Genomic DNA, 21,286 nt, shown 5'->3' with positions numbered 1-21,286 from the left:
TTAGCAGGGGCCTTTTGATATATCTAATATGTTATGAAGGAGGTCAGCTATTACATATTATTTCTAAAACATTTCTATTCTTATTACATTAGTGTTACAAGTGTTTACTGATTGCCAAATATGTTCATTGTCTAAAAATAAAACAACCAATAAAGACTCCTAATAGTAAATTCCTATGCTTTTTTCCAATTTAAACAAGTGCTTTATTCATAACTTAGACACAAAATAATGAACAATGAACAACAACAACAACAAAAAACACTTTCCTGCTTCTATTTGCTAACCTTGGCCTGTTGTACCTAGTTTACAAGACCTCCAAGAGACAACCAGGAATCAACTCTATTGTAAAACACAAGTTAGCTCTGGCTATACCCTCACTGCATTATTGGTTGAGAGTGGAGAGCCTCATGCTCAGGTTAGGTGGTTGATTTAAAGATTCCAGGCCCTCCCAGCTCTCCCAAAGCAAGGGGATTCCTGCCTGGCAAGGTCCTGTTAGTTGAAACACAAAAGGGGAAGTTGCATTTTGAATTGATTGACTATAGGAAGATTCCAAAACCATCAATGGTCTGGAGCTTCTCTTGTTTGGCTGTCCTAGGGGAGAGGGGCAATCTGGGCTGGTTTCCAAGCAGCTGTATCTCTAGTACACAGGAAAAGAATGTAGTAAGGCTGATTCCTCCCTGCAGGTGGCTGGACATGTCTGGCCTTTGTTCATGCTTGTGCTTTAAACTTTAAACCAATACCCAAAAAACTAATTTTTAATTCTTTGGTCTCTCAGGCCTATAATGTTTTCAGCCTCTGAGACTTACTCTTCAATAATCTCACCCTTTCTATCTCTTTCTGAACTCTGGCTGACTGGTTCAATTCAGCTGTTCCAGGTCAGTATTCCTCTCCAAGGTGACTATGTTCTCTTTGCTTCTCACTGAATTGTTCTTCTTGGAAAATCCTTGCCTCTGAACTTCTCAAACTGTGATGCTCTTAAATAGCTTCTCTTTTCTGCCCTCATGAGAGTTGAATGTTTCTTATCTCTGACTCATTCTGTCAAATCTTTCTCTGATTGGTCACTTTGTCTGCCCCTCAATTATACATCATTGTTTGGGACTAAGGGAGTATACTAAATTTCAGACTGAAGGAGTAAAAGTTTGTATTAAAGCCAGAGAGATTAAATATATATATATTAAATATATACTAAGGGTATGTCTGTATTCTGCTTGGTTCACACAAACCTAGGTCTTTAGATGTGATTTCTTGCTAGCATAGCCATGCTGCTGGATTAAAATTCCTCTACAGCACACTATGTATTTGAACCCAGGACAATTGTATAAAAGGCCATAGAATCAATAAAACTTGCATTCATATATTATAATTTCTATGTACATCATTCGGTAAATAAAATTTGGTTTAATGTAGACTTGAAAAACACTTTGTCATCATAAACAACAATTTCACCACTGAGAATTGTGGCCTGATGATAGAGCAAGCACTCCTATTTGCTTCCATATAGCCTGAACCCTCTATAACAAAGAGACAAGGTTAACCTTGTATTGTTTCTCTTTGTTTCTGTCAGGTATTTGGTCACAGGACACAAGAACTATGAAGAATTCAGTTTAGTTACTACTGGATGCTGATTTCATTAAGTATAGTCATGGCCTCAAATTTGAAATTGTATGATCAACATCTGAACATTTCTAAATCTGAATTCACCATGTTGAGAATCCTCTTAGATGGCAATCCAGTCACTAAGAAAGGTTAGTTAGATACATCTGCTATTTTTCTTGTATGCAAACCTTGCCATCCTCTTGTTACTACTACAAATACTTCAATGCATTCATTTAAGATAGTAACACACTGTAGATAGTGAATCATAGCCCTAAAGTTAACATAAGACCAAGGTCAAAATTCCTGCCAAAGTTACTATGTGCTTTTCTCCATTTAAATCTTAGAAAATTCTTTAAAATGTCTTAGTGGTCAAAATGTGAGCTCAGTATTATTCCATTAGGGCTATGGTCAAAAATTACTTTAGCCATGCCCACTAACTAATAATCCAGCTGGGTCTGAACAACCAAATTAAAAAAAAAATGCCAGGCAGTGTTATTTGGAGAAGAAATTTGAAAGTATAAGACTATTTTTCTTATGAAATGTAAGTGAAAGGTGGAAAATTGGATAGACATCTGTCAGTATGAGTCTCTTTGTTATTTTAGAAACTTTTTGCCCATGACAACCTGCAACAAATAAAACTGCAAATTAATGTCAACTCTATATCTACTTTTGTTGCTTGATACAAACTTGAAAACACAATACTAATAATAGTAAGTCATGACTTTCAAATAAATGCAGGCAAATTATTCAACTTATAATATGTAAGCAATCTAATATATTATTAACATAACACCCTAAGGCAGGTTCATCATCATTACATTCACTTGCTACACTATCAATTAGTTACAAATGGAAATCAGAAATATTTTAAGTAATTTAGGCACAAATTACTTTCAATGCTTACTGATTTCCTACTCTGACATACAGAGATTTAATGAACTTTTCAAAAAGAAGCATTTCAGCTTCATCTTTCATTGCTCCCATAATGAGTAGGATTTATACAAAGCATGTGGTATAAGAACTACTACATTTCCAAATTCTTAAAAGTAGCTTAATTTCTATGTACAGACTCATTAAATAACTTCATAATTGTGAAGCAATATTCAGCAGATTCTAATCTATTATGGGCCCCTAATTTATACTAATTAGTAACTAATAACTGATCTTTAGTTTTCCAAGGAGTTTAGAAGAATGTTTTGAAAACCACATTTGAGTCTTTTTATCCAAGATGAAGGTGTGTGCTATTTTTTATATTCACTGTTCTGTTTTCCATTCTCAGCTTCTTAAAACCTCTCTCTTCTTCCTGATGACCATGAATAGACCTTTTATTTATTTTTTTTCAGGTAGTATATTACTTCCCCATCATCATGAAAAAAAAAAAAGTTCTGTAGTCTTGAAATGGATGGATGTATCACTCAGTATGTGTTAATATTATAACTGTACTTCAGTTCCCATGGGAGTTTATTAAACTAGCATTTGGTGAGAAAAAGGTTAGTGTTGGACTTTGTGCTGTGGTACTAGGAAATTGTCTTTACACATCCTAAAATATACCAATTACCACACACAAGACACTCTAAATAAAAACAAAATATCTGAAACTTGTATTTTATCATTACTTCAAATAATTTCAATATAAAACTAATTTATAAAAATGTTTTAAATGGAGAATTCAAGATATTCCAAGACAAAACCAAATTTAAACAATATCTACATAGTAACCCAGCTCTACAGAAGTTACTAGAAGGGAAACTCCAAACCAAAGAAAAAAACTACATCGAAGGAAACAGAGGAAATAGATAACTACACACAAAAACAAAAGAAGACAAGTAATGAAACTCAGTGACACCACAAACACCACATCTAAAGTAAGTAACAATTGTTGGTCACTAGTTTCGATCAACATCAACCGAATCAACTCCCCAATTAAAAGACACAGACTAACAGAATGGTTGCAGAAACAGGATCCATCATTCTGTTGCATCCAAGAAACACACCTATGCAACAAAGATAAACACTACCTCAGAGTAAGGGCTGGAAAATGTCTTTCAAGCAAATGGTTCAACAAAACAAGCGGGAGTAGCCATCCTAATATCTGATAAAATAGACTTTCAACCCAATTTAATCAAAAAAGATAAGGATGGCCACTATATTCTCATCAAAGGAAAAATCCACCAAGAGGACATCACAATTTTGAATATCTATGCCCCAAATACAAGAGAACCTACATTCGTAAATGAAACAATATTAAAGCTTAAATCACACATTGATCCTAAAACCCTAATAGTGGGAGACTTCAACACTCCACTCTCACCAAGGGACAGATCAACTAGACAGAAAACAAATAGGGAAAAAAAAAACACTTACAGAGATCCTAAATCAAATGGACCTAATAGACATCTACAGATCTTTTCATCCAAACTCAAAAGAGTACACCTTCTTTTCAGCACCGCATGGAACCTTCTCCAAAATAGACCATATAGTTGGTCATTAAGCAAGCCTCAACAGATACAAAAAGATTGAAATAATCCCTTGTATTCTATCTGACCACCATGGACTTAAGCTGGACTTCAACAACAACAGAAATAACAAACAGCCTACACGCACATGGAAACTGAACAACTTGTGACTCAACAACAGCTGGGTTAAGGAAGAAATAAAGAAAGAAATTAAAGACTTCCTAGAAATCAATAAAAATGGAGGCACAACATACCCAAATTTATGGGACACATTAAAAGCAGTGCTCAGGGGAAAATTTATAGCACTAAGTGCCTGCAAGAAGAAATTCGTAACATCACATACAAACAACTTAATGGCCCAACTGAAAACCCTGGAAAAAAAAAAAGAAGCAGATACACCCAAGAGGAGCAGAAGGCTGGGAAATAATCAAACTCAGGGCTGAAAGCAATCAATTAGAAACAAATAAAACTATTCAAAGAATCAATGAAACAAGAAGCTGGTTCTTTGAGAAAATCAACAAGATAGACAAACCCTTAGCCAAACTAACTAAAAAGCAGAGAGAATCTATCCAAAACAACAAAATCAAAGATGAAAAGGGTGACATAACTACAGACACAGAGGAAATTCAAACAATCATTAGGTCATACTACAAAAGCCTATATGCCACAAAATTTGAAAACCTAAATGAAATGGACAATTTTCTTGATAGATTCCATCTTCCAACATTAATTCAAGATCAGATAGAAAGACTGAACAGCCCTATATCCGCCAAGGAAATTGAAGCAGTCATTCACAGTCTCCCCTCCAAAAAAAGCCCTGGGCCAGATGGTTTCAGCCCAGAATTCTACCAGACCTTCAAAGAAGTGCTCACACCAATTCTCCTCAAAATCTTCCACAAAATAGAAACAGAAGCTACATTACCAAACTCATTCTATGAAGCAACAGTCACCCTGATACCTAAGCCACACAACGACCCAACAAAAAAAGAGAACTTCAGACCCATCTCTCTTATGAACATTGACGCAAAAATACTCAATAAAATACTTCCAAACCGAATCCAGGAACACATCAAAGATATCATCCACCACGACCAAGTAGGCTTCATCCCAGGCATGCAAGGGTGGTTCAACATACGGAAATCCATCAATGTAATCCACCACATAAACAAACTGAAGGAGAAAAGCCACATGATCATCTCCTTAGATGCTGAAAAAGCATTTGACGAAGTCGAACACCCATTCATGTTTAAAGTCTTGGAGAGATCAGGGATACAAGGCACATACCGAAAATAGTAAAGGCAATATACAGCAAGCCTATAGCCAACATCAAACTCAATGGAGAGACACTTAAATCAATCCAACTGAAAGCAGGGACAAGACAAGGCTGCCCACTCTCTCCATACCTCTTCAACATAGTACTTGAAGTCCTAGCCAGAGCAATAAGACAACTAAAGGAGATCAAGGGGATACAAATGGGAAAGGAAGAGGTCAAAGTGTCACTATTCGCAGATGATATGATAGTATATATGAGCGACCCCAAGAATTCAACCAGAGAACTCCTCCAGCTGATAAACACCTTCAGCAAAGTGGCAGGATACAAAATCAACTCAAAAAAATCAGACACCCTCCTGTATACCAAAGACAAAAGGGCCGAGAAAGAAATTAGGGAAACAACACCCTTCACAATAGCCACTAATAACATAAAGTACCTTGGGGTGACACTAACCAAGCAAGTGAAAGACCTGTTTGAGAAAAACTTCAAGTCTCTGAAGAAAGAAATTGAAGAAGATCTCAGAAGATGGAAAGATCTCCCGTGCTCATGGATTGGTAGGATTAGCATTATGAAAATGGCCATCCTGCCAAAAGCAATCTACAGATTCAATGCAATTCCCATCAAAATACCAACTCAATTCTTCACAGACCTTGAAAAACAGATTCTCAGCTTCATATGGAGAAACAAAAAACCCAGAATCTCTAAAACAATCCTGTACAACAACAGATCATCTGGAGGTATCTCTATCCCCAATCTCCAGTTGTACTACAGAGCAATAGCAATAAAAACTGCATGGTATTGGCACAAAAACAGAAAGGAGGATCAATGGAACTGCATAGAAGACCCAGAAATAAACCCACACACCTATGAATACTCGATTTTTGACAAAGAACCCCAAACCATTCAACAGCAAAAGACAGCATCTTCAACAAATGGTGCTGGTCCAACTGGATGTCCACATGCAGAAAAATGAAAATAGATCTATATTTATCACCCTGCACAAAACTGAAGTCCAAGTGGATCAAAGACCTCAACATAAAACCAGATACTCTAAATCTGTTAGAAGAAAAAGTGGGGAACAGCCTAGAACTCATTGGCACAGGAGACAACTTCCTGAACAGAACACCAACAGCACAGGCTCTAAGAGCAACAATCAATAAATGGGACCTCATGAAACTAAAAACTTCTGTAAAGCAAAGGACACTGTCATCAAAACAAAACGCCTGCCTACAGATTGGGAAAGAATCTTCACTAACTCTTTATCTGACAGAGGACTAATATCGAGTATATACAAAGAACTAGAGAAGCTGAAAAGCAGCAAACCAAGTAATCCAATTAAAAAATGGGGAACTGAGCTAAACAGAGAATTCTTGACAGAGGAATATGGAATGGCAGAGAAACAATTAAAGAAATGCTCATCCTCATTAGCCATCAGGGAAATGCAAATCAAAACGACCCTGAGATATCACCTTACACCCATCAGAATGGCCAAGATGAAAAACTCAAGGGACAACACATGCTGGAGAGGTTGTGGAGAAAGGGGAACCCTCCTCCACTGCTGGTGGGAATGTAAACTGATACAACCACTCTGGAAATCTATCTGGCGCTTTCTAAGACAATTAGGAATAGTGCTTCCTCAAGACCCAGCTATACCACTGCTAGGTATATACCCAAAGTTTGCTCAAGTACACAAAAGGGATATTTGCTCAACCATGTTTATAGCAGCATTATTTGTAATAGCCAGAGCCTGGAAACAACCCAGATGTCTATCAACAACGGATGAATGGGTACAGAAATTGTGGTATTTTTACACAATGGAATACTACTCAGCAATTAAAAAGGAGGAAATCATGAAATTTGCAGGCAAATGGTGTGATCTAGAAAAGATCATCCTGAGTGAAATATCCCAGAAGGAGAAAGACAAACATGGTATATACTCACTTATATAGACCTATAAAATATGATAAACATAATGAAATCTATACACCTAAAAAAGATAATCAAGAGAGCGGACATGGGGTAAGATTATCAATCCTCATTTAGAAAGACAGATGGGATGCACATTGAACATATGACAAGAGTCTACTGAGCGCATCTGAAAGACTCTAACTAGCAGTGTTTTCAAAGCAAAGACTCATGACCAAAACTTTGGCAGAGTACAGGGAATCATAAGAAAGAAGGGGAGTTAGTCTGATGAGGAAAGGATAGGAGCTCCACAAGGACCAAATGTATCTGGGCACAGGGTCTTTTCTGAGACTGACATGCAAGCAAGGACCATGTATGAATGTAACCTAGAACCTTTGCTCAGATGTAGCCTGTGGTAGCTCAGTAACCAATTGGTTTCCCATAGTGAGGGGAACAAGGACTATTTCTAACAGGAACTCAATGACTGGCTCTTTGGCCTCCCCGCACCCCAAGGGAGGAGCAGTCCTGTTAGGCCACAGAGGAGAGCTTTGCAGCCAGTCCTGAAGATACCTGATAAAACAGGATCAGATGAATGGGGAGGAGGTCCCCCCCTATCAGTGGACTTGGCAAGGGGCACAGTGGAGATGAGGGAGGGAGGGAGGGACTGGGAGGGAATGAGGGATCGGGACATAGCTGGGATACAGAGTTAATAAAATGTAACTGATAAGAAAAAAATAAAATTAAAAAAAAGAGAGAGGACCATAAAAAAAATAGAACTAGATAGTAACCCATCTAGTGCGTTAGGTAGTCACAATAACCTCATAAAATGTACAGTAACACAAAGTCCAGTGATGAAATGAAACAGCACAAAAAAAGACCGCCTAAAATTTGTTAGTGACAATATCATTAAAGCTTAATAATTTTCTAAAAGTTTACCAAATCGACACCTACACTATGTAAATTACTGTATATATATATGCATTTATATATATATATATATGTATGTATATATGCATGGTTTTTCATGCACTATTTTACTTATCATTTAGTTTAGTCCTGAGAAGGAGATCAAGGAGGAATATATAGCCTCATTTTTTTTTTAAATGAAGAAGCTGATGTGTCACTGGCCACAGTAATACTAGCTCTTGTATTTTGTCTCTCTCAACAGAAACACAAAGGACTTATGAGCTATACTGCTCCCTGTTTTACAAAGGTTACAGGCACTGAGGGATGTGATAATTAATATTGATCACCAACTTGATAGAATCTAGACAAGGAGACAAGCCACTGGGCCTGGCTGTGAGGGAGTGCTTATTGGGTTAATTGAGTGGAAAGAGTCATAATGAATTAAGGTGATACCATCCCATGAGCTGAGGTCCTACACTTTACAAAAAGACAAAAGGGAGCTGAGCATCCTCATTTATCTCTCTGCTTCATGATTAGGGATCCAATGGGACCAGCTGCTTCAAACTCTTCCCTCCATGCCTACCCCACATTAATGGATCATGAGCCAAAATAAACCCTCCTTTCCTTAAGTTGCATTAGTCATAATTTCCCCCCAACAATAAGCAAGGAAATTAATACAAAGAGATTCCCATGGTTTCTTGGCTGAGATGGCACTTATACGGGGCTGTCAAAGCTGACCTATGTAAGAGAACATTGCAGTTGAAAGACAAATTATAAGCAAACCCAGCTCTCAGCAGGGTCTGGCTCTGGACCTATAGAAAAAGAGGCATATGGGGACAACAGCAGATTAGTTGGATTGGGATAGATGTTCAAGTTGCAGGTTTAGTCAGGAAAGAACTGTGGAAATATGTCAATTAGGATATGAAAGGTCCCTGAGAATTTGGTGAAACTTTTAGAAAATGAAATAATAAGAACCATGTACCACAGAACAAATGAAAAATTATGACATTAGTATTAAAGTGTATTTACAATTATCATAAAAAGTGGATAAGTGGCAAATGGGATACAAAGAGGTAAAGGGAAAATAGAAGTCAAACTTGCTTAGGAGGTTTTTCCACTGAGGATGGAAAGCAAAACACAACCAAAGCACACATTTGTCAGTATAAGAGAGCCACACTTTATTGAAGAGAGAAATAGGGACTTAATGAGAATACATAATCCATGTGGAAAAGTGTTATAGAGGAATTTCTCCCAAAATAAGGAGGGTTGGATGAGTTCAAGAGCAAAGACGATCCTTCAGCTTTGAAACCAAGAAGGATAACTTTTTTTATACATTTTTTTTATTAATTACACTTTATTCATTTTGTATCCCCCCATAAGCCCCTCCCTTCTCCCCTCCAGATCCCACCCTCCCTCCCCTTTCTGCATGCATGCCACTACCCAAGTCCACTGATAGGGGAGGTTCTCCTCTCCTTTCTGATCTTAGTCTATCAGTTCTCATCAAAAGTGGCTGCATTGTCCTCTACCGTGGCCTGGTAGGGCTGCTCCCCCCTCAGGGGGAGGTGATCAAAGAGCAGGCCAATCAGATTATGTCAGAGGCAGTCCCTCTTTCCATAACTATGTAACCCACTTGGACACTGAACTGCCATGGGCTACATCTGTGCAGGGGTTCTGGGTTATCTCCACAAATAGTCCTTAGTTGGAGTATGAGTCTCTGGGAAGTTCCCTGTGTTCAAATTATCTTGTTCTGTTGCTCTGCTTGTGGAGTTCCCGTCCCCTCCAGCTCTTACTATCTCCCACTTCTTACATAAAATTCCATTCACTCAAAGCAGATGCTGAGCCTGATGGACAACTGATGGGCAGAGTGAAGGATAACTTTTAAGCAAGTGGAGGACAGTCAAAGGGGGGGGGAGTCAAAGAAAGATGAATGAAGGTGAATACAGAGATGGCAGTCACCTGCACCTTGGACCTTGGGCTTTTCAATAACATGATGTACAGAATCCTGAGTAAGCAGGATAAAAAAAACAAGATAGAATTAGAAATTTTGAAAAAAAAAAATAAGAAGGCCACTTGAGAATGGAAATCGTGTCCTTTAAAAGATAAGAGGATGCCTTTAATGTCTAAGCTAGCTCTCTGGCTAGCTCAGTAAAGCCATCTGAATTATCACCCATCAGAAACAAGTTTCATTCATTGCTTGCAGTAGAATTAACTAACAACAGTAAAGTCTTAATAAAAAACCAGAAACATTATTTTAATAAGTATCAATTTAGGTAGCTTTCATATATATGTTCATATCTTTTATTCATTCAATTGAGTTTTTGATTTTCTTGTGGTTGCATTGTTTTACTTCCTTACATATTTGGTTTTGCAAAGACTTTCTTCTATTCTACAGGCTGTCTTTTTACTCTGTGGGCTGCTGCTCATCTATTTTTAAACTTCTTTTCTGCTGTGGTTGGCCATCATATCCAACAGGATCCTTACTCAGCCTGGTCCCATGCAGGCTCTCCTCTATGCTGTATTTTATCAGTTTTACTGTTCAAGTAAATCTGTTTTAAGTTTGATTTTATATATAGCATACACTTAGGGTCTCAGTTCATCCCACGGCATGCAGATAATCAGTTTTCTAACTGTCATTTATTGAATAGATTTTGTGGCATTTTTACAAAAATATGTTAAATAAACATATGGACTTACTTCTATGGGCTCTCTGTTCTGTTCCATTAGCCAATGTGTCTGAGTTTATGTCAGTAGCATGATGCTTTGATTATTGCAGTTTTACATTTTATTTTATTTTTCCCTTGTGGAAAAAATAATCTTTCATGCAATATGTTTTATATATTGTATGAAATGTATTTGTACAATAATGTTTCTAACATTGATATTTCTGCTCATGATCGCTTTGGTTATTTGGTTTTGGTGATTCCATATAATTCTAGGATTTAAAAACTTTTTTGTATAAAACATCATTGAAATAGTAATATGGATTACACTGAATCTTTATATTGCTTCCTGAAGACTGGATATTTAGACATCCTAAGTCTTCAAATCTGTGAACAAGCTATATCTTTCTATATATTTGTGTCTTCATCTTATTCATGTTTATAGTTTTCATGGTAGAAATCTTTCATCTCCCTCCTCATCTTTGTTCCAAAGTATTTTATGCAATCCTAAATATGTTTATATTGATTTCTTTGACAGATAAACCATTATTCATACATAATAACTGCTAATTTCATATTTTAATTTGTATCCTGTAACTTCATTAAATTTGCTCATTATTAAAAAAAAAAAAAAGAAAGAAACACACCTAAGGCACAAATATAGACATTACCTGAGGGTAAAAGTTGGAAGACGACTTTCCAAGCAAATGGACCCAAGAAACAAGAAGGAGTAGCCATTCTAATATCTGATAAAATAGACTTTCAACCAAAATTAATAAAAAAAGATGGGGAAAGACACTTTCATACTCATCAAGGGAAAATTCCACCAGGAAGACATCACAATCCTGAACATTTATGCCTCAAATACAAGAGCACTCATATTTGTAAAAGAAACATTGATAAAATTTAAACCACATATAGATCCCCACACATTAATAGTGGGAGACTTCAACACCCCACTCTCAACAAAGGACAGGTCAACAAAACAGAAATTAAACAAAGAAACAATGTCTCTAACAGAGGTCATGAATCAAATGGACCTAACAGACATTTACAGAACTTTACACCCAAACACAAAAGAATTTACCTTCTCCTCAGCACCTCATGGAACCTTCTCCAAAATAGACCATATAGTTGGTCACAAAGCAAGCCTCAACAGATAGAAAAAGATTGAAATAATCCCTTGTAACTTCCCTGATCACCATGGAAAAAGCTGGAACTCAACAACAACAGAAATAGCAAAAAAACCTACACTCACATGAAAACTGAACAACTTGTTACTAAATGACAGCTGTGTCAGGGAAGAAATAAAGAAAGAAATTAAAGTCTTCTTAGAACTCAATGAAAATGAAGACACAACATACCCAAACTTGTGGGACACAATGAAAGCAATGCTAAGAGGAAAGTTCATAGCACTAAGTGCCTTCAAGAAGAAATTCGAGAGAGCTCATTCAAGCAACTTAATGGCCCACTTAAAAACCCTAGAAAAAGAAGAAGCACACACACCAAAAAGGAGTAGATGGCTGGAAATAATCAAACTCAGGGCTGAAATCAATCAATTAGAAACAAATGAAACAATTCAATGAATCAATAAAACCAAGAGCTGGTTCTTTGAGAAAAATCAACAAGATCGACAAACCCTTAGCCAAGCTAACTAAAAGGCAGAGAGACACCACCCAAATCAACAAAATCAGAAATGAAAAGGAGGGCATAACTACAGAAACTGAGGAAATCCAAACACTCATTAGGACTTACTTCAAAAGTCTATATGTCACAAAATTTGAAAATCTAAATGAAATGGACAATTGTCTTGATCGCTTTCACTTACCAAAGCTGAATCAGGACCAGGTAAATCAATTAAATAGTCCTATATCCCCCAAAGAAAAAGAAGCGGTCATCAAAAGTCTCCCATCAAAAAAAAAAAAAAAAAAAAAAAACCCAGGACCAGATGGTTTCAGTGCAGAATTCTACCAGACCTTCAAAGAAGAGCTAACTCCAATTCTCTTCAAAATATTCCACAAAATAGAAACAGACGGAACACTTCCAAACTCATTCTATGAAGCCACAGTCACCTTGGTACCTAAACTTCACAAAGACTCAACAAGAAACAGAATTTCAGGCCAATATCCCTTATGAAAATTGATGCAAAAATACTCAACAAAATACTTGCAAACTGAATACAAGAACACATCAAAGATATTATCCACTATGACCAAGTAGGATTCATCCCAGGTATGCAGGGGTGGTTCAATATATGGAAATCCATCAATGTGATCCACCATATTAACAAAATGAAAGAAAAAAAAAACATGAAAATCTCCCTAGATGCTTTAAAAGCATTTGCGAAAATCCAACATCCATTCATGTTTAAAGTATTGGAGAGTTCAGGAATACAAGGCACATATCTAAACATAGTAAAGGCGATATACAGCAAGCCAATATCAAAGCCAATATCAAACTGAATGGAGAGAAACTTAAAGCAATCCCACTGAAATCAGGAACAAGACAAGGCTGCCCACTCTCTCCATATCTCTTCAATATAGTGCTAGAAGTCCTTGCTAGAGCAATAAGACAGTTGAAGGAGATCAAGGGGATATAGATTGGAAAGGAAGGAGTCAAATTATCACTATTTGCATATGATATGATAGTATAGATGAGTGACCCCAAAAACTCTACCAGGACACTCCTACAGCTGATAAACAACGTCAGCAAAGTGGCCAGATACAAAATTAACTCAAGAAAATCAGTAGCCCTCCTGTATACAAAAGAAAAAAGGGCTGAGAAAGAAATTAGGGAACAACACCCTTCACAATAGCCACAAATGACATAAAGTACTTTGGTGTAACCCTAACCAAGCAAGTTGTATGGAAAACATTTCAAGTTATTGAAGAAAGAATTAGAAGAAGATATCAGAAGATGGAAAGATCTCCCATGCACATGGCTTGGCAGGATTAACATAGTAAAAATGGCCATCTTATCAAAAGCAATCTACAGATTCAATGCAATTCCCATCAAATTACTAACACAATTCTTTACAGAACTGGAAAGAAAAATTCTCAACTTCATATGGAATAACAAGAAATCCAGAATTGCTAAAACAATCCTCTACAATAAAAGATCTTCTGGAGGTATCTCCATCTCTGATCTTAAGCTGTACTATAGAGCAACAGTTATAAAAACTGCATGGTACTGGCATAGAAACAGAATGGTGGATCAATGGAACCGAACAGAAGACCCTGAAATAAACCCACACACTTATGGACACCTGATCTTTGACAAAGATGCCAAAACTATACAATGGAAAAAAGATAGCATCTTTAACAAATGGTGCTAGTCCAACAGGATGTCTACATGTAGAAAAATTCAAATAGATCCATACTTATCAACCTGCACAAAACTGAAGTCCAAGTGGATCAAAGACCTCAACATAAAACCAGACACATTAAATACATTAGAAGAAAAAGTGAGGGAAACCCTAGAACTCGTAGGTACAGGAGACTACTTCCTGAACAGAACACCAACAGCACAGGCTCTAAGAGCAACAATCAATAAATGGGACCTCATGAAACTGAAAAGCTTTTGTAAAGCAAAGGACACCGTCATCAAAACATAGCGACTGCCTACAGATTGGGAAAGAATCTTCACCAACCCTTTATCTGACAGAGAGCTCATATCCAGTATATATAAAGAAGCTGAAAAGCAGCAAACCAAGTAATCCACTTAAAAAATGGGGAACTGAGCTAAACAGAGAACTCTCTGTAGAGGAATATCAAATGGCAGAAAAGCACTTAAAGAAATGCTCAACCTCATTAGCCATTAGGGAAATGCAAATCAAAACAACCCTGAGATTTCACCTTACACCCATCGGAATGGCCAAGATCAAAAACTCAAGTGACAACACATGCTGGAGAGGTTGTGGAAAAGGGGATCCCTCCTCCACTGCCGGTGGGAATATAAACTTATACAACCACTCTGGAAAGCAATCTGGCGCCTTCTCAGATAACTAGGAATAGCTCTTCCTCAAGATCCAGCCGTACCACTCCTAGGCATATATCCAAAAAAGGCTCAAGTACACAAAAAGGACATTTGCTCAACCATGTTTATAGCAGCTTTATTTGTAATAGCCAGAAGCTGGAAAGAGCCCAGGTGCTCCTCAACTGAAGAATGGATGCCGAAACTGTGGTACATCTATACAGTGGAGTATTACTCAGCAATGAAAAATGAGGAAATCATGAAATTTGCAGGTAAATGGTGGGACCTGGAAAGGATTATCCTGAGTGAATTGTCCCAGAAGCAAAAAGAAACACATGGTATATACTTACTCATATAGACATACAAGATGGAATAAACCCACTAAAATCTGTACATCTAAACAAACTAGGCAAAAGAGAGGACCCTAACTAAAATGTTCAATCCCCATCCTGAAAGGCAAAGAGGATGGACATCAGAAGAAAAACAAAACAGGAAACAACCTAGGAACCTGCTACAGAGGGCCTCTGAAAGCCAGAAGTATACAGGAAACAACCTTGGAACCTGCCACAGAGGGCCTCTGAAAGCCTCTGTAGTACAGACTGTCAAAGCAGATGCTGAACCTGATGGCCAACTGATGTGCAGAGTGAATGGAATTTTATGTAAGAAGTGGGAAATAGTAAGAGCTGGAGAGGACAAGAAGTCCACAAGGCGAGCTACCGAACAAGATAATTTGAACACAGGGAGCTTCCCAGAGACTCATACTCCAACCAAGGACTATCCGTGGAGATAACCTAGAACCCTGACAATGCAGCCACTTCTGATGAGAACTGATAGACTAAGATCAGAAAGAAGGAGAGGAGGAACTCCTCTATCAGTGGACTTGGGGAAGGGCATGTATGCAGAAAGGGGGGGGAGGGTGGGACCGGGAGGGGAGGAGGGAGGGGCTTATGGGGGAATACAAAATGAATAAAGTGTAATTAATAATAAAAAAAAAGAAAAAAATATTTCCACCTAAATCTACAAATATATTTAATGTGCTTGATGCTTTCCAGGAACCCAAGAAAGGAACTCAGTGAATTTCCAATCAGGTTTCTTTATGTAGTTTAACCTGTTGCTTTTCATATGCCTCACAAGCTGCTGGGACTAGAGGTGTGAATCCCAGTTTGCTGAATTTTTCCATAGTAATATTTCAGGATTCTTTGATCACCTCCCCGTCATGTGGGAGCAACCTTACCAGGCCACAGAGGAAGACAATGTAGCCAGTCCTGATGAGTCCTAATAGACTAGGATCAGAAGGAAGGAAAGGAAAACCTCTCCTATCATTGGACTTGGGGAGGCAGATGCATTGATTAGGGGGAGGGACAGAAGGACGGAGGGAGGAAAGGGAGGGAGGTATTGGGAAGGGAGGAGGGAGGAAGCTACACAGGGGATACAAAGTGAATAAGGTGTAATTTATAAACATTTTTAAAATATATAAAAAAGATTTTCTTTATTTTACTTGGTTTCAAAGAATACTTGTTTAATTTTTATATACACATGCATACATATATATGTATGTTTTACATATATATATATATTTCCTCAAGTATATACATTCTTTTCTTATTTTAATTTTATATTCATTTTTATTCACTTTGTATCCCAGCTGTAGTCCCTCTCTCATTCTCTCATTCCAGCCACTGAGTTCATGTCAGTTAGAGTCCCTGCTCCCTTTACTAGGGTACCCACTTAGAGACTGAATCTATGGGCTGCATCTGAGCAGGGGTTTTAGTTCCCTCTCCACACATGGTCCTAGGTTGGGGAATTGGGAAAGTGCCTGGAACTTTAAGGCACAAGAAACAACTTCCTGAACAGAACAGCAACAGCACAGGCTCTAAGATCAACAATCAATAAATGGGACCTCATGAAACCGAAAAGCTTCTGTAAAACAAATGACACTGTCATCAGAACAAAACAACAGCCTACAGACTGGAAAAGGACTTTCACCAACCCTTTATCTGATAGAGGGCTCATATCCAGAATATATAAAGAACTAAAGAAGTTAAAAGGCAACAAATCAGGTAAGCCAATTAAAAAATAGGGTACATACCTAAACAGAGAATTCTGTATAGAGGTATATTTAATGGCAGTGAAACACTTAAAGAAATGCTCAATGTCCTTAGTTATCAGGGAAATGCAAATCAAAATGACCCTGAGATTTCACCTTACACCCATCCGAAAGGCTCAGATAAAAACCTCAAGAGATAATACATGCTGGAGAGGATTTAGAGAAAGGGGACTCTTCCTCCATTGCTGGTGAGAATGTAACCTTGTACAACCAGTTTGGAAATCAATCTGGCACTTAATTTTTTAAACACAATTTATTTCTATCTGAAATTATTGACCAGGATTACATCCAATGTTATTTAGTCATCCTTCCTCTTTCTACTTTAGAAACTTCAGTCGAACACAAATGACATGTTTTTACCTCAGTTATTTTTCTTTCCCAAAGTACTTTTCTGTATCTTTTATCTGTTATTATCTTCCTGTTTTGATCTGGATTATCAATTCATCCCTAATAGAAGCAATTTAAAGGAAGAAAGACTTATTTTGGTTTATCCGTTAGGATATATAGGCCATACTTTTGAAGAAGGTCTGGAGATTTGAGATGCAGCTTGTTAAATCCATGAATCAAGAAGCAGAAAGCTCAGGCTAGAGGGTAAGCCCTTTTGAACCCATTGTGTCATGGCCTACTTTCTCTTTCTAGGCCCTACAACCTAAAGTTTCTCAATTTATTTTCAAACAACTCCACTAGGTGAGGAAAATGTGTTAAAACACTTGAGTCTATAGGATAATAATCAGATTCAAAGCCTACTTGTGTAATATTTTATGGATCTTAAGTAAAACAGGACTTCCTAACTCATGTAAATAATGGTATTAGTGTCACCAAGCCCATTTTAAGCATGTTTCTCTCATACAGTATCAATACATTTACTTATTTAAAATATGTCCTCTGGGACAAGCTACTATATACATGTATTTATGCATGACTAAATACTTTGTATATTTATAAAAATAAAATCAAAGACACAGACTGTTGAGGTTTAAAAATGATAGCATTCTTATATTCTATTATTTGTTGTTTTCTTCATTTAAGAAAGGACAATTACAATTACTTTCAAAACATTTTATATATATTAACTGTTTGACATCACAAAACAGTGTATATCATCTAAAGAAAAACACGTACAGAACATTAGGTAACCAAAAAAGTATCATATGTTATATCTAGAACTCAATTTTAATACAGGCTACTTACATCCAGAAAAATATGCTTATATAGCCATAAAGCCTTGGTTGTTTAATACTTCTTTATTTTTAATTTAAAAAAAAATATTCTTTTATTTATTTTGTGTGTATATGTGTGGGCACACAAGTCACAGTACACATGTGGAATTCAGATGCTAATGTGTAGGGTTAGTTCTTTCTACCATCTGTGTTTTGGTGATAAATTCAGCTTTATCAGATTTGAAGTCAAGAATCTTTACCTACTTAGTCATCTCACCAGTCTCTCATTTTGAAATCAAAAGAAAATACATTGTGTTGACCCTGCTGTCTTTAAGTTTGTCATCACACTGCCCCTCTTTGTGAAGGATAAGACCTGGAGACCTGTAACTTCAAACTGCATACTAGTATTTATTTGTTTTGCTATATTATTTTAAATATCAGATTATGATGTTTCTAGTTCTCAGCACAATAACTATCTTAGTATCACATTATTGATCATGTCTGTATTTTTGGCTGAATAAGTTTGAAAAATAGACTATTCTAATGGGGGCATTAATTTCTCATAACAATATTCAACCTGAAAGCATTAGATTCGGTATCCAAATTTCTAGGACCCCCCAAAAAAAGTAAAATGTGTGGATGTGTGCACTCATAATCCCAGCATTGGGTGCTGGGGAAAGGTAGATCACAATAACTCACTAGCCATTCTTTCAAGCTGAAATTGGTGAGCTTTTTTTTTTTTTTGACGGTTTTACAAGACAATAAGGCCAAGATACCAGATATCCTTCTATGGCCTTTGCATGTGTGAGCATGAGTGCATAAAATTTTAGACTCAAGTGCATGCAGCACGCACACCTCCCTCATGCAACACACAATACAAAACACACAACATACACACATAAACATTTTTGAAGGTTTTCTGAAGTGCTTTCAAAAATTTAAAACTCTGGGACTACAGCTCAATCATAGTGTAATTTCCTATGACAGGAGTTGTTTACAAGAACCTGATTTTAATTCACAGCACAAAATAAAATAAGTAAAATAAAGTTGTAGCAGTATGTTTTAATTACTACAACATATTATTGATAAAATGCAGAAAAATTCTTTCTAGTATTATTTTTATTGTTGTCATCAAAATTCCTATGGATAATTTCTTCTACATAGCTTTACGTATTAACATATGGTACTTCATTTGTAAGTCTCTTTTAAAAATCAAATTAAGATTAGTTTTTATCAGTACAAATGTTCTTAATACTGGATCATTTATCTGGACTGTTAATAGGATTCTCGATCTACTAAGTCTTTTTCTATGTATAAATCTTTCAACTTTGTACAGTTTTTCTCATTTCATCTTAGATTTTATCATTTATTTTGGAAGTATTGTGACTGAAAACTTTTTCAGTTCTGTGTTTTTACTGGTGACTGATGGTATATGGGAAAGATAATATGTTTTATATGAGTCTTGTACCGAGAAAAGTCTGATTTCATTCATTGTTCTCTTGGGTAACTATTTAGATGATAGTATCTTCTAAAAATAATGGCAGTTTTATCTCTTCTCTTATGTTTGTATACTTCCAATTTTGTTTGTTCTGAACAAGCTAAGACTTTACTGAATTTTCTAACTTTCTGCTGTACAATTTTAACAGCTTTGAAATAGAACATTAAACATGGATTTCACTTGTGTTAATATACAGCCAATGATCTAAATGTAGATTTATTGAATGTAAACATTAGGATAGTAAAATTATAAAATACTTCTACTACTCCACATGACTCTTTGTGCCTATTGTTGTGCCTTGTGCTAGTCATTCAATGATTCCCTTACCATATACACCCACTGCAGCGTAGCACTGTGTATCAGCCAAGCTTGCCTATTCTTTTATTATTTTTGAAGACTTTTTAATTTTTACTTATGTGTACATTGTTTCTGCAAGTACATGCCACCTGTATGCAGGCAACTTTAGAGACCAGATCTCCTGAAACTGGAGCTGCAGGCAGAAATCATCTGCCTGGTGTGGGTCCTAAGGATCAAACTGTGTAGTCCTCTGAAAAAGCAGCAATTTTCTTGACACTAAGACATCTTTCTTTCTTTCTTTCTTTCTCTCTCTCTCTCTCTCTCTCTCTCTCTCTCTCTTTCTTTCTTCCTTTTTGAGTATGAACAGCTATTCATTTTCAGGATCATTTTGCTTAAATTTACTAAATAAATTTTAATTAGGAACAAGTAAATGGTTTCATTTCCTCTCTTGAGAAGATTGTATGTAGGCTTTTCTCAAGCCTTTCTAGCTCTTTCTGAACTCTGGCTGGCCGGTTCAATTCAGTTATTCCAGCATAAAATCCTCTCCAAGCTGACTGATTCAAACTGGCTTCTCTTGGATTCTGACTGACTTACTCTTCCTGGCCTCAAAACTAATTCTTTCAATATGTTTTAATTTTCTGGCTCCTTCTCACTCTCTGGTTTATTCTGTCTTCACTTATGTCTAGCTTGTCCGCTCTGCAACCTGTCTCTGTAAAGCTGTCCCAGTAAGAAATTCTCAGTTAAAACAAACAAACACTGCACTGTTCTTCCTTTTCTGTCTTGTTCTTGTGAAATTTGGATGTATCCTTTCTCTAACTCCTTTTTTTTTCTGATTATTCACTTTGTCTGCTCTTCAATTAGACATCACTTTTAAACATGGCTGCTTCCTTCCATAAACTAAACTTACTTTGATTGTTTGGGACTAAAGGTATGTATTTATGGTGTGCAGTCAGTATTCCAGCCATATCATTCTGTAATCCCAAGGAAGTTTACATTTGAGCTAAATCACATAGACCTAACAGGTCTTTTGCCAGAACAGCCATGTGGCCATATTGAAATTCCCCTATAGAAAAATACTCTCACTTTTTTTTTTCATTTTTCAGTTTCTTGAAATAAGAATATATTTCTCCCTTGAGTGTACAGAATTTCATAAAGAGTATGAGTTAAGCTATATTTAATTTCTCACCAGCACCTTTGGGGAAACTTCTACATGAAGAATCTTGAGTAATCTCAAAAAAAAAAAAAGAAAAAGAAAAAAGGGAGAGAGAAAGAAGAAAGAAAAACAAATGTTTTAATCTTTCACATGACTGAATGAAAAATAATTCACTGTACAAGTAATTATTTCTCATTTTTTATGATTTTTTTTCTTTTTAGTACAAAGTAGATTATTCTTTTGATCAGTATTTTCTGGCTCACAATAATAGCAAGGTTGGTGGTTTTCTGGTGTCTTCATGTG

The sequence above is a fragment of the Psammomys obesus genome, unplaced genomic scaffold (genome assembly GCF_907164565.1).
Source record: "Psammomys obesus unplaced genomic scaffold, mPsaObe1.curated_primary_1811, whole genome shotgun sequence".
Taxonomy (NCBI): domain Eukaryota; kingdom Metazoa; phylum Chordata; class Mammalia; order Rodentia; family Muridae; genus Psammomys; species Psammomys obesus.
This window is presented reverse-complemented; position numbering follows the sequence as displayed.